General features: G+C 35.6%; 1 protein-coding gene across 9 annotated transcripts in view; it reads left to right on the forward strand.

Annotated features, from left to right (window-relative positions):
* Nucleotides 1-15,870, forward strand: part of LOC114873818 (brain tumor protein) — a 37,991-nt gene that overhangs the window by 9,082 nt on the left and 13,039 nt on the right. For 3 of the 9 annotated variants that reach the window (XM_029182542.2, XM_029182544.2, XM_029182543.2), the window contains one exon: nt 11,267-11,357. The exons of 3 other annotated variants lie outside the window; for them this stretch is intronic. The gene's annotated coding sequence lies outside the window, so the exon portion shown is untranslated. The remainder of the gene's footprint in view (nt 1-11,266; nt 11,358-15,870) is intronic. 3 more of the 9 variants (XM_029182547.2, XM_029182549.2, XM_029182546.2) reach the window with 2 other exon arrangements.

The raw sequence follows: 15,870 nt of genomic DNA on the forward strand, positions 1-15,870 counted from the left end.
CTAATGCGCAGTGCCGGTGATTAATGACCCCCGAAATTTAAAACGTTAATACAATTTTTTCTCACAAAAATTCATACATTTGTAAATTGATTTGTTTAAAAAACTAGAAGGATTATTAGATAAATATTCACAACGCTTGGAACTCGATATAAGAAAGATTCAAGACCGGGTCTTAAGCGACCCAGCATCCGTGGTTCGAGGATTAATCGACCTGTTGTGCGCTCGGACTCCGCGTTTATGCATTCTGCTCGGAAGTAAATCGGATTTCAGTATAAACGGGTTGAAGAGAAGCGGCAATAAAGATCCATCGAGATCAAGAGGGTTTTGGTGAAACTGATTTTATACCTACAAACTGTCGAGTGTCTTCCACTCGCGTCGATGATTCATTCTCCAATGAAATAATGCGCATTCGTCGACAAAGGTCGCGCATTGATTTCTCCGGCAACGAGATTCCCAACAGTGTACGGTAGCTCGTTAAAAAAGATTAGGTGAAGGATTGAAATGAAAGGGAATAAGGGAAGAATCTCTAAGCCTTGAATAACTTCAATTTCTGTACGATCAGAGTTCGATTGAAATTGATATTACATTAATTTTGTAAGATGGTAAATGAACAATTTAAATTTGAAACTAAAATTAAATACAGTAATGCTTCGAAATAAGCAAGTGGCTCGGGACCGAACAGTTGCTTATTTCGAAGCAGGTTGCTATTCGGCTTGACTTTGTTCTCGAAACGGGACGATAGAGAACGCGAGAAACGAGTGAGAGATCCGAGGTAGCGGCAAATCATAAAGTGATCGGCCGAGCAGCGATGTTATTTTTTGAACAAGGATAGAAAGCATTATATACATATATTCCATCCTTCTTCTACTAACCGATGTCACTGCTCAGTCGAGCGTGAAATTTATTACCCTAAACATCGGCTTCGCGCTTTCATGGACCTCTCCCTCATTTCTCGTACCTCTCACTTTGCGGGCGACTTCAAACAAAGAAGAGGGGATAGCGAGTTGCTTATTTCGAAGCAGAGACCACTTGCTTATTTCGAAGCATTACTGTATAATTTCAATCGTCTTCAATTTCGATTCAGGAAATTGCAGTTTGTTTTCTTCTTATCAGATCCCACTGGTATGTTCTTCTTATTGTCATATTGTTCTTGATCATCTGGATATAATAGTGGTATTGTAATCTTCCATTTCATTTCCCATATCGTTGTTACAGTTAACCCTTTTAAAGTGTTATAAACGTGTTTACGCGTCCAATAAATGACACAGTATGAACGATATGGACATGGTTACATGTTCGGTGCGTTCACCCGTTAAGTCAATGTGTATTTATGTATATGTTTTTCGAGATGTTCCTCGAGCTTTGAAATTCAGCTGCCTAGGATTACTAACAAGGCTGTTCGAATGTAATGTTTGGAGACCTTTACAGAGGAAATCAAAGTCGGCGAAACCTGAACGCGTTTCGGCTCGAGCGAGATTTAATGCTTACATTAATTATAAGTCATTTCGATTACACTATACATGAGTATCGTTTCAAAGTTCCACCGAAAAATACTTCTTTCCTACTTTATTAAACACTCTGGGTCACCGGTACGTGTTAACACTCGACGTGTTAATTTTGTAGGAATTTGACACGTGTTGTGTCACCATACACAGCCACTGGTGAAATATACTCTGTACTAAAAGGATTAATTAAACGCTTGATTAATATTAAGCTATTGCATGGTGGATTATACATATAGTAGATTTTGGAACATAGGAAATTGAACCTGATTTGATGACATAAAACTATCATAAAATATCACTTATGATATATCAATTTAAAGCTTTTAATCTAAAAAAAAAAAAAAGAATGATTGTACAATCGTTTCATCGATGGAACATTTGTTATTTTCCTGAAATCTTAAGCTTTAAATTAATATACTATAAGTACTATTTTATGGTACTTTTTTGTCATGAAATTGTTTTATTATTAGACTCGGCACGTTTTGAAATCTGGCACTGTTTGCTGCAATTAATAATCAACTATTTTATATTTAAAATGTTAATGAAGAGTTTGTTTATTCATGTTAATGAAATTTTAATTTCCGGATTTTATTAGTATTTTTTCAACGTGTCGTCCCGATTAATTTATTGTCGCTACGGTGTTATGTAAGCCCGTTCAATCAGTTTCCATTACATTAAAGATTCGTTGAACCACCAGCCGGGGGAATGTTTAATCGATCCATGAATGTGTGATAATTGGAATATCGGTATTTAGTTTTTATCGAGTTCCTTTTAAAAATTGATTTCCATTTAATTTATTCGTATGTTTAACGGATCTTCAATTGCGCAGACCTTTCCATCCATCGTTTCTGTTTCGTTTAGCAATTAAGTCATTAAACCGTAATTTGCATGTGCTTCTATCGCTATTTCATAATGTTCTTAATGAGATAAGTAAAGCACACTGTAATTATTGACACTACTCAAATGAATTTCAGTTATTTTAAACAGGACTGAACATACTGTTTAACAGGTTTGCTATCGTTCTATTGAAAAATATTTCTTTTTTATCTAAAATATACCTTTATGTCTGCATTTTTGATATCTTTTCTCGTGAATGAATTTTCTGTATTTTACACTTTGTACTTCTACGTATTATTGCATCCGCTATGCAAGGTTCGAGCATGATAAACTTTTAAATGTTAGTATAATTTCATGGCCACAACATTGAAACTCCATTGCAGCGATAAAGAAAGTAATAACGAAGCTGTTATCGATTTAATTTCCATATGTAAATCATAATAGTTGTTTGGAAAATGATTTCATCGTTGAAAGGTGTTAGTTAATGAAGATACAAGATAATATCGTAAATCCTGGAAATGTTACTTGGCGCTAGTTCACCGTCGAAATTCTTCTGGAAATTCGAAGAAATGTTTTATAACAGCCCTTCCCAACTTTTTCTGTACCTTTTCCCTCGGGGTAGGGCCTCGCATTCCTCGGTGACGCGCAGAATACTCGTGCCTAAGTTTCCAGGCTTCTTCTATTACGAGAGAAACCGGTTTTTCTCGGAACTGAAACAGCCAGTTTTCCAAAATGCATCAGCTGCATTAGAAGTGGCTTACTCGAAAGCCAGTATTCTTTTCTGTATCATGTATCGGTTCTACTTTAAGACTAATCCGCTCTCTTTTTCATCAAATATTATTCCATTTCGTTGAGATTTTACATTCGCGATTGATATATTAAAAGTAAGTTTAGAAACAAGATAAGATAAGTGAGAAATACGAATTCAAATTTTCCTGCTTAAACGGTCGCTAGTGATAGGGCCACCCAAGGGCGCCCAGGAGGAAGGACAAGAATCCAGAACGTTACCATTTTTCTTGCATTTTATTATATTTCATAGTTAAATTAAAAAAGCAAATGCAATCAAATTCTATAAATCTGTAGTCACTTTATATGAAAATATGAACGTGCTTCGAAAATTGATGTCGGTAGTATACAATCTGAAGTAAATAGTAGAATATGTAATACTTATCGAGCACTTATAATTTACCATTTCTATGCTTCGAATGCTGTTGAATTCTTTTTTCTTTTTATCAAACAGACAAATACCGTGGTGTCGGACGAAAATGTTTGTACTATGTAAATCGTATGATTGTTTTGAAGCGAGAAGAAAATAAGAGAAAGTAGGATGAAAATGTATAACCGTAGGAGAAGGAGAACACATCGACGAAGCGATCTAGAAAGAGTTACCGAAGAAGCGAAATCACATTCTTGTCCTTACATAAGCGGCTGAAATTCATAATCCTTTCGCCGTTGAGCAAAGCATACAGTGCTTTACAAAATTATACATCGTGGCTGAAAAATCGTGTTACAGTTGATAAGAAAGATAAAAGAAAATTTTCGCTTGCAAGTTTGGAAAAATTCACCGATTTTATGAACGTACAATTTTATTGATCACTATTCTATTATACCTGTCGCTCGAATTACATTTCTTGCGTGTTTCATAAACGTCTGATCAATTTGTTCCTATCCATTCGTTTGAAAATCGTGCTGGTTACGCAATCTCTGCAGAATTGTTCCCTTTTGAATCGTAGAAATTCAATCAATTGCTACGCGTTTTACCCTTGAAGATGAAAAAAGAATGGTCAGAAGAAGAAAAGCCGACAGGAACAGAATGACACGATACCACGTGCACAGATACGAGCCATGGCATATTTAATTAACGAGATTACTTTGCGGGAAACCCGTTTCTCTACCGATCGCGCCTTATTTAGAAACAGAGTAGCATACACGGATCTTAAGCAATGAAAGTAAACGGTTGTCAGCGAAGAGTTGTTGCTTCGGGTTATCTGCTCGCAGAAACGAAAGTGTCTCACGATTCTGCTTCAAAATCCAGTTACCGGTTCCCTTCGCGTCTTACATAATCGCACGTTGGCGGTAAGAAAGGTAATTACGTATCATTTTAACCCGATACAAGTGGCATCATTTACTTACCACTTACGCGTGGGATCCAAGTATAAAGGGTGGTCCAGAAAAGAAGTCATACGAAAGAATGAACCAAAGAATCTATCTGCATTTTTACCTTTTTTTTTGTACTTTCAAATGTATTTTGTACTTACGTTTAACGCTGGTTCTGATGTTATAATCGCGATCCGATCCAATTTGATACGACTGTGAGAAAGTTACCACGGTTACGTACTCCGTCTATCTTTTACGCTGATCATGTATGCTCGAAAACGCGTCGTCATACAAGTGTTTCGAATTTCACATATTGCCAGATTTATATTGAATATGTTTAATATTGAAAGTTCGCCTGTACCGGCATTGAACGGTTTTATCTTCCCTCGGAATAATACTTGAAAGGAATAAGTCTTTAATTACCTTTCGTCAATTATAATAACCCTTCTTTTGATTAATTTTTCTGTGGGTTCAGAAAGTGGTTGAAATTTTTAATATTTAACGTAAGAATTATTTTTAACTATATACCTATGATAAATAACTGAAATATAGTTGATTGTCAGGTATTTACGGTTAAGAATAATAATCTTATATGATTAAGAATAAAATTTCTGATCCGCAGAGATAATTGGTATAAGATTGTTGAAAAATTGTACGCGTTAAAGATGTTCAGGTACCTGGTTACAGCTTGTGTTCCGTAATCACTTTTTACACTTTCGCTGGTTGTCAGCTCGTGCCATCTCAGCAGCCTCTCTCGGTTTTTGCGAGAGTGAAATGCCAAAGTGAAAGGGTATGTCTTCCCATGCGTGCTGTTACCTCATAACTTGTGTTGCTTGTAACGCGACTTGGGACTCAAGTAAAGTTATGCTCACAGCAAGACCTTACTATCAAATTTATTTGCCACTTACAATTTATATCAAACTAACTTTTTTGTTTTATGAACCAAACGCGTGCTCATTGTGTAACGTTATAAGTATTAAAATAATTATTCGCAGATTATTAAAAAAATTTTCAATCAATTTTTAATCGACTAGTAATTATAAGATTTCTCAAATATCGTTCGTAATTAATTATACATCTTTTTATTTATTTTCCTTGTAATTGATCGAGAAACAAAAAAGAGAACGGATAATAAAAAAGAAAGAAGAAAATGAAAGAAACCTTCATAATCACGCGTGATATACCCACGTATCAGCTTGAACTTTTCCATCGCCCTAGATAAAGTAGAAATAAAGTTTAACCGCGCGTTCTTTCACACTGGGAACGTGTGTAACGCCGTGATTATTTTCTTTTTTTTCTATCGCGAAAAGTATTACGTGTGAAAACGTTACGATTCGCCATATGCAACGATTCGTTTTCAACTTCCGTATGATTGATGCACCGTAAGTCAACTATATTGCAGAGATTTTCGTGTATCTCTTAGGAGGGATTTGCAATTAAAGGCGTACTGTGTCGATAACGCATCCTATATTCGTTAACAAATATCATGCATAAATTCTGTTTGTAGAGTCTTACAGAGCTCTTTCCATTCGTATTTGAAACTTTCACGATAATTTGAATTAGTCATTAGAATGAAAATTCCAGCGAACCTAATATTCAATAATAGCGCGTGATTACATCGAAATTATATTGTTACGATGAAAAAAAAGTAATTCGTGTTATTTCGAAATACTTATTTAAACGTTTCGAAGAAAGGAAATGGTCTTTCGAGCGATTACGATAGACGGTGGGTTTCATGTTTTACGTATGTCCGTGGCAGCACCGAATCCCTTTCCTTCCGTCAAAATTTCTACGAACATTTACGTGATCCCGCGACGTTTAACTTTAACTTTCATTTCCTCTTGCCAGCGTAATCTTGGAATTCGACGGTAACCGCGTGGCTCCGTTAAAAAGTGAAAGTATATACCTGTGCTACGATTAAGAAGTTTCCGATTTATTCCCCGCTTTCCATGCCCGGTAACCACCGCGCGTTCCCGTCTAATTTTATCATTCACGCGGAATCGTGCCGGATCAACGACGGAGAAACGTAATTTTATGAGTGACGGCGACGAGAATGTAGGTTAAGGACGGCACACGAACTCCAGTTTAGTGGATCGATTAATTGCGAACCGGTCCTTTTTGATCGGACAACCTGTGGCGACCATTGCTATATGTAATACACTACCGGTCAAAAGTTTCGGTACACCAATCGCCCTTGTGTCGTTACATTTCCATATAAACACCAATATTCCATTATATCTTGATTTTTGCATATTTTTATAAAAATGCATAACCTTTCAATTGCAAGTAGCCAATTTTTATACCATTTGGTCCTCTAGGACTGGCCTTGTGAATATTTTTTTCCAAACTTCGCGTTCTGAAATTTCAAAATTTTGAAATTTGAGTTTAGAACTTTCTTTGTCGTTTTCCCTCGGGAATACGACTTATTAATTAAAGCTTTGTTTCTCCTTTCTTGGCAATACGAGTAGGAATCCGTCGCCTTCCATGGCTCGTTTTTATGCTTCTGACGCAGATGAAAAGTTCTGAACGATAACTACAGATGCCAGAAGGATGCCAGATGTGGACTTAAAATGCTATCTTGTCAAGATTATCAAATGCCACAAAAACGGATCTTCGTGGAACCCGAGTTCCTCTTTCGTTTAAGCATTTTCACAGTGAGAGAATTTCTGTTTCTTCGATACTGTACATTTAAGAGTACATTTAATTAAGGACGGTATTTTTACTTTCTGTTCGATTCAATTGATTCACCTGCTTATCCTCGTAATACTTTGTCAACCTTTGTTTCCAAATTTGTGGCCTTGACACGCTTTCTCTTCATTATCGTTTGTCTCTTCGTTCCTGTCGCATTACTCGCATCAAGTACATAACGTAATGTCTATTTTGTTTACACAAATTTTTCGTAAAAGTTATTCTATATTATAAAAATATATATAAAGTTTCGTTAAAAATAGAATTAAAAAAAAAAAGATCAAAGTTGATGGTGTAATCCGTCCCATTTAATACCCTTCAACTTTCTCTTGAAATATTTGTATTTTTTATATTTTCCGAAATATTTCCCCGAGGAAATTGAAATAGAACCATCCTGCATATGGAACCGAGTCTATCAAACGATCAATGCCAATTTGTTTCAACACCGGCGTTGAAAAGATGAAAGAAAATGCAGAAATGATCCATTCATCGCAGCGTATATCCGTTTTATTCGTGCCCGATACCTTGCGTCACGTTCGTAGGCATTTACAATTGTATTATTGGATTTAGACCGACAAGATCGCGATGTTTGTTCGCAGAAAAAATCATACGTCACGAGTTTGAATTGCCACGATAATGCGGGTCAAAACGAGATCGCAAACAACCGTAGCTTGATGATCGTTTCTTTCGTAAAAAGCAACTTGAACGGATACAAATGGGTCTAGTTAGTCTCTCGTATTTGACGATCGAATCTCTGGTGTTATATGTATATATGTTTTTTTTTTTTTTCGTTCTAGTTTCACCCAGATAACGTAGCTATCTGTGAAACGAATCGGATGATCCTTGAAAATGAAAAATTAAGAAAGACAATAACGCTATCTGTTTGCCGGTGATAACTCGGAGAGAATAATAATTGAAAATACAGCGGGTGAACAGAGCATTTGTAGATCGATTGATTTTAGTTTATTAAATAATTTTTATGCACTTTTAGAGATTGTATGCAAAATCGGACGAACTTAATGAAAAACAAATTGAAGAATCGATGGAAATATACTAGCAATCAATATTTGTGCCATGGTTGCGAATGTACGTTAAACGGAAACTCACAGCTTGAAATTGTTGCTAAACAATGAACTGTCATGATAAATACGCGAAGCTACGTAAATACGATTCGTGTTAATGATTAATGAACTAAATAGAAGCTACGGTTGACTGATAATGAGTCAGTGCATTGTTTCGGAATAAGTAACACAGTTGTGTGTGTTTTGCATTTCGCGATGCAATGATAAAAGGATAATTGCAGGGTCAGATTTGAGCTTGCAAAAAAATATGCAAACTAAAGGATACTTAGAAAAGGAAACTAAGAAATGAAGTTGTATATGTAGGGTTCATCTGTGTCCAAGGAGGTGCGGCGTCGGAACATGAGCGACATTATCACCGGAAGTGGCCTGCGCGTTTCCCAAGTCCTTACTTGGTTATTATCAATTAGGCCATACACGCAACCATGATACGTATCGTTTGTTATTCCACTATCTTCGTTTCTTTGACAGTTTCACGTGATATTTCAAACGAGCTATTTACGAAAATTATTATTTAACATACAAATTAACAAATTGGAGACAGAATAACAAGAAATCTTTTTTTTTAAATTGGTCTGCAAATCATTTTAAAAATGTACACAGTTCTTTTCTCTTCCTGGCCTTCACTGTTATGTTTATCATAATAAAGCCTTGATGAATGAAGCAATTAGAACATAGGAATTTTACGTAGATAACAAATTTTTAATCGCAGCTTGCAAACAAATTCTTGTAAACAAAGAGACATTATTTCTGTCTTTTTATGAACATTTACTGTGTTTACTTGGGTCTTTGAGTTATTTATCTTCAAGATTTTTCTTATATTCTTGGTAAAACAAGATAGGTGTTTTGTAATATTGAATTAGAATATAGTAGGGAATTAATAAATTAGGCATGTTTCATACCTATATTGAAATACAAAGTTTCAACACATATTTTTAAGCAAAACGATTGTTTTGATGTAAAAGTTATTATATAGCGTCTTTAGTTACTTATCCTTATTTTTTACGAATCGAAAGGCAAAACACAAGTTATCTCGTGATTCACTCGCGGCGTGTTAATATTTGGTTAATTACTTTGTAAAAAACACGAGTTCGGATATATCTTGTCACACGATGGTCTCGCGCTTAGTTACTTTTTGTTCGTTGATTAAATAACTTTCAGTTTTTAGTTCGTATACGAATAGCCTTTGGAAATCAATAGATCGTTTCGACGCCAATTTCAACGTGGGAAAGTTGATAAAAACGTGCGTTTTAAAATTGCCCATATTTCCTGTTTGAAATTTACCGTGAAAATGGTTTTGCTTCAAAATTACCAACATCGATCAGTGTTTTGTTTTCGGTGGTCCTTGCGCATACAGCTCTCCGCTATTTGCTCGAAATCTAATATTAGATGAGAATCTAACAGCCCGTAGGAAAATTAAACGCTAGAATAGATTCTCGAATTATGTTTCAAAAATCTATTCTCCTTCACTCACGGTAATATTACTATATAAATCAGAGGTGTTTAGGTTGTTGTTTCGCGAGAGTAAATTTCGAAAGTTGGCTAGATATGACAGATAACCTTTTAATATAATTTCACGAGGTTTATTGTTTTGATAATTAAAAAAAACATTGTATGCTATGTTATTTCAAGAAGAATTGAAAACATGCAACGGTATATTATCATCGCTTGTCAAGCAATTAGACGCGGCATATTTCTAGCTGTTTATCGTTCATTCATCTGTCGTGTAAGAAATTGCTGGTACGTGAGTGGTCATCGCTTCAAATACATACAGTGTATTCATTAGAGTCACGGTTATCACGAACTCACCTATTTTCTTTGTTTACTTAAATCTTTCATTCGTATTGCGAAGATTTAAGTTCAAGGATATTTCAAGCTAATAAAGTAGTATACGCATTACTGAACTTGTGTGTTTTGGCAATTAGACAGAATAAGACATTTAAAACGTTCGGTTGAATAACCCTGACATAGCAGACAGGTGATATATTTTGAAATTTTTTACTCAATTATGTGATCCAGTCCATATGTTTATCTTAACAAAAAAAAGAAATTGGACGGGATTTGAACTCGAGGCAAAAAAATTTTAGAGCTAAACTTGCTAACTATAATTGTTTCATATTTAAATTTAAACTTTCCATGTATTATCTTATCAAATTAATATAATATTGATCTCCCTGGTCCTTGAAATTTAATGTGTTGAAGGATAAATGTAAAAAAGAAAGAAGGATCCCAGTGTCCTACGATCATTCTTGCGTCTAACATAGAACTTAATAAGTTAACAATAAATTATCCGTATGCCATCGAATTTCTTGAAAACATACAAAATATAATTCTACACAAATAATACGTAATATAAATGTGCTGTATAAGTTGTAAAACCTAAGAGATGACACATCGTGTCGTATAAATTCATTGTTGGATTCATTCGGATAACCGGAAATGTAGAGCGAAGCGAAACTTCCTGCGAAGCGACCACCTACTGGTAACTACGAATGAATTTCGATTATGTTACGGCCTTGTTATCATTTTTGTCGTAAGGAAAAAAGGCAAAAAGATTAAATAAACGTGGTGTATCATTTATCAACGATACAAATAAAAGTCGCAATATTTATGCACAGTTATATTGATATTTTATTATTTTTCAATTAAATCAGTTATTTTTATTCGAAAAATGTTCGTTGATCTTTTCTCTGCGCGGTATCAGAATACCCTTATCGTTTCGAAGACTCCTTTGCCGTTCGATGAAACGTTTCGAATGAACCGAGAGATAACGATAACTTCACGAGGAAGGAACACAATGTATAGTATTCGTAAGAATAGACCACCGTCACCTTCCGCTTCCTGTTGCGATATCGCGAGAAACTTGCCTGTTTCTCGTGTCATTGGCCAATTAACCGGTTTAAGGGTTACTATCTGAACGCCTCGTTAATTTGTAACTTCGAGCCTGTTTAATTCTTACAAAGCGTATCCTCAAAGATCCTTCAAAAATTCAAACGCGACACGAATTAACTATTTCAGAATGAATAATAGAAAATGATAGAGTTTGTCTTTTGATTACAGGTGAGTCCTGTGGTATTTTCGAGTGGTGCTGCATCGAAACGATAAATCTGTGAGAGGCCATTGCAAGGTTTACCAGAATTACACATTGAGGGTAAAGTATAGGCCTTTTCGATATGTTTATGTACATCGTCAGTCAAAAGTATGGAACCATTAATATTTTTTTATGATATATGAATGTAAATTTGTAAATATTAGGCTAATTTATTAATGAGCATGACAGAATTATGAAACGCGATGCTGTAAAACGAAACGAATTGCCGGTAAATTATTAACACAAAAAACAGCTGTACAAAACACTCATTAAATGAAATACGACATAATTACACGTCGACTAATCAACAGGTGTATAAAAATGGAACTTGGTACGCGTTAAATATGTGCCTACCTTTGTTAATGTAATCGGATAAGAACGGTTGATTTTTCTTAATCTGCATATTTATGTACTAACCCTTGTACACTGTTCTAATGTTTAAATAGAGTCAAATAATATATTTTATTTTGATTTAAAGTTACATTTTTAACAACATTTGGTTCCATACTTTTGAACGATAGTGTATATTGAAAATATATCGATTAACAAATCACAGCAGATTTTTCTGAAATAAAAAAAAAACTATGCTACTGTTTTTTTCCCCTCTTAAAATACACAGTAGATCTATTACGTGAATCAATCGATGAACTTACCGTTTTCCGACAATGCGAGCAATTTCCTTTTCAAATCATTTCCTTCGTTAGTAAATAGATAATGGTTAAGAACGGTTGAAAACAAAGAAGCTGAAATTCAATGAAACCCTTCGTGCCGACTATGTTAATCGTAGTGGCACATCCTCCAGGATGGTCAACCACGCGTTCCTTTTTGCATCGTAGCACAATGACCCATTGTGTTCCGTTTCATCGACCAGGCAAAACAGAGTTTCGCGAAACCGTGTGCATTTTTCAAGGGAGAAAAGCAATAGTCGCCGCTTGTACACGCGGACGTTTTATTACGTCAGGGGTACGTGCGTGGCATGTTGGGTGTTTTCGACCAGGCGCCTTAGGGTTCATTCACACTATAATTCAGTGATAAAACGTACCGTGTCACGGAACAATGTAATGGGTACTGTAATCCAAATAAATCAGGTCAATCACGCGATGTGTTGATTTAAGGATACGTTTTTCCTGTGACGGTAAATCACGATTTTTACCGACACGACACGATATATCATTACTTCAATTTGTGATAGTATCAGTTTTCATTTTATAGTACTCCTATTATGTCCGTGAAATTTTATATCTTGGATTCGTTACGACATTGTAGCGTCAGTGTGAAAGGAGCTTAACACTCCCGTATACGTGTACTGCAGCAGCAATTATTCGATGCGCGTTGTGCACTCTCCCGCCTGCATTTCTCACCGTGCGCATTTCTTACTCTCCTTAATCACTGTAGGGCGGGTCAGTGCACCTGGCGAAGATTTTACGACCTTGCCTGACATGCTATTTAATCGACGCTACTTTACGCACATCTCGAACCCCATAAACCGGAAGATTGATTAATCTCCCGACTAAAACCAGATGATGGTTACCTTTGATGACAAAGACAAAGCATCGCTTTCAATACAATAGGTAGATGTCACATTGTTACGATCAAAGTGTTATTTCTCAAAACATCTTAACAAATTCTGTAACTTTAAGATTAAGGAACTTGATGCTTCAGTTTAATTGACGTTTAGTAAATTTACGGTCAATTAAAATCCAGTTTGGTTGATTTTTTTGCGGATAAAAGTTAGACGTTCCCGTTTGATCGGTACTTGACAAATTAAGAGATAAATATAGCATCGACGAGGGTGAAGTGTTAAAATGAGAATAGCCTAGTATGGCTTGACATTTAATTGGGAGTTTCTGTAAAACTTATTTACGACGATGGTGCAACGGTAGCGCCCGGCTATACGATGCACCGATGCTGAAACTTCTATGGAAGAATTAGAGTGGAAGAAATTCCCTTGTGAAACGGACCAGCCCTTTCGTATATTCTCGTGAACGATATCCGGCAAATGGTATGTAACTTTGCACATTTGAATGTCGAATTTTCATCTTGCTTTGTCGCGTCGACCCGGTGTTTTTATTATGATAAATCATTTTTTATCGATTAATCGATTCGAATGCTATAAATTTGTTTACGTCGCATACAATAAAAAGTCACAAAATATGCATATTTAAGGAGTTATAATAATTTCTTAATAATTTGTTTTGAACAAAATTTCGAGTGCTGCTGATGAATGTATTAAATTTTTTTTAAAAAAAGGCAAAAATTGTTTCCTTTGTAAGGAATATAGAATCGTATAGCTAGACATAATGGGTCACCGATGACCCAGTATTATATATATTTAACGCATTAACTATCGTCAGACAAGATCTAACTTCGAAAAAGAATCGTGTAGGTCGCCGAGTCTGCGTTCTCAGGGCTCGAGGAATGCAAAACGTTAGAAAAGAGGATGACCGAGGGTTCGCAGGGCAACAACCAAGTTTCCATGAGGCGAAACAGGATGAGAAGCAGAAGAGGTAGAGGAGAAAAGCAAAGTAAAAGAGCTAGTCTTGCTATAGTGGGTAGGGAAGGGTCAGGGGCGTCCCTAGAAATCGTTACTTCTTTTACTATATAAAAAATTTGATTTTTCCGAAAATTTTTTTTCAATTAGATTGTTGCATATCAAATGGTAGATTTCGGAACGTAGAAATTCAATGACATAGAAGTACTGCAAAATAGTTGTCAAGTGTAACGATTTTTAGATATCATTGATATTTGCATCCAATTAAATATTAAAACAATTTGATAACCAAGTATGTTTGCCTTAACGATACACACTTCTTTGTCTATCGAAGCTCTTGAGCTGTTTAGCAATCTCCATCAATAATGTTGAAGTACGTAAGGATGTTTGGAGCACTTTGCGAAACGAGAGATGGTGTTTGCAAGTGGACAAAGTAAGAAAGATCGAAGGTCGAAGGTAAGGTGAATATACCTCCAGACGCGTCGCGTGCAAAGAGATAAAGCAGCACCTACGCGATACACGCGGCTATTCTAAAAATACGGGTTTATTTTAGCCGCAACGATATGCGCCACAGTCTATCACGAAAACGAGATACACACCGACCAAACGTTCTAACGTCTGTGTGCTTCGCGATCGAGTGTTGGTTGCTTTTCGAAATTTTATCATTGAAAGTTAGGATGTCCAAAATCACAGATAATATTAATATTACAGTAGACTCTCGTTATATTGCCGCGGTTTCTCTTTAATTCGGTTCTTACAACACCGATGACGAGCCTTCGTTTGACAATAGGCTAGAATCAAATTCTGAATCGAAAAGTTTCTTTCATTGAACTTTAAATTTCAAATTGATATGACGTAAGCGCTATTTTGCAGTACTTTTATGTCATGAAATCGTGACAGAGTTTCACCGTTTCGAAATCGACCATTTGATATGATACAACCTAATACAAACTGTGTTTCTGTGACCTACATACCAGCCATGTCCACATTCAGTGTCCTACCAGTTCTACACACATCGACGAATTTTTTATATTAGAAGAACGTATATACAGGGTGTCTCATGTAACTGGGTTGTTGCTCTAAAATGATCTAACACAGAAAGAAATGTCATTAGAAAATTAAATGGTATCGAATGGAGCATCATCTGAGAGAGACTTCAGCTATCATAATTTGAACAGAATTTAGTCGAATTTTATATTTTCTTCAATGTTATTTGGTACATCTTGTTATTCTCCACAAAAAAGTATGAAAGTACTTGGATGGAAAATTGATTAGTTCAAGAGATATCTTAGGGAGAGACAAGGAGAACCTAAAGAACTCTCCCCAAGATATCTTCTGAACTAATCAATTTTCGACACAAGTGCTTCAGTACTTGTTTGTAAAGAATTAAAAGACGCTTCGATTGATATGTCGCTAAAATTCCAACATTGATCATTTTTTTGCCATAGACTCTACCAGAGTCAGTTAAGCACGCGAAATTGCGTGGGCGGAACCTTAACGGTGAACCACATCGAATCGTGCGACAGTATTAAGATATTGATAAAAAAAGTCCGATTATTGAATATAAAATTGATTAAGTACAACGCGTATAGTACGCATAGATAGATGATAGCGCAATAAGTCACGTTCTTGTTGGGTTTGTACGAACGACATTCATAGGGGGATTGAAGAAGGGGTAGATAGCGACGCAAAAAGGAAAGTATACTTATTCATAGCGTATATGCAGATACCTCGGGTTAAGTAGAGTCGAGGTGAATAACGGAGGGGGAAGTAGTTCTCATGACTAAAGTTGATGCTGTACTGTGACGTAGACACAAATGTGCCAAGCATGCTTAACTCACCGTACCTAAGAAATCTACTTAACACGTTCGTTACCATACTGGATTAGAGAAAAACATTCATCAGAGATCATAGATACTTGCAGCTTTTCATTTGTATGTACTTACATGAAAGCATATTTGTTAATACGACCTCAAACTGTGTGAAAAATTATTTTTGTTCTCTCAATCAATCGAATCTTAATTATACACGAGTACATCCATTATTCCAAATTCGCTTTGAAAAAATTGTTCTTCTGCATAA

This window comes from Osmia bicornis, chromosome 11, assembly GCF_907164935.1.
Source record: "Osmia bicornis bicornis chromosome 11, iOsmBic2.1, whole genome shotgun sequence".
Taxonomy (NCBI): domain Eukaryota; kingdom Metazoa; phylum Arthropoda; class Insecta; order Hymenoptera; family Megachilidae; genus Osmia; species Osmia bicornis.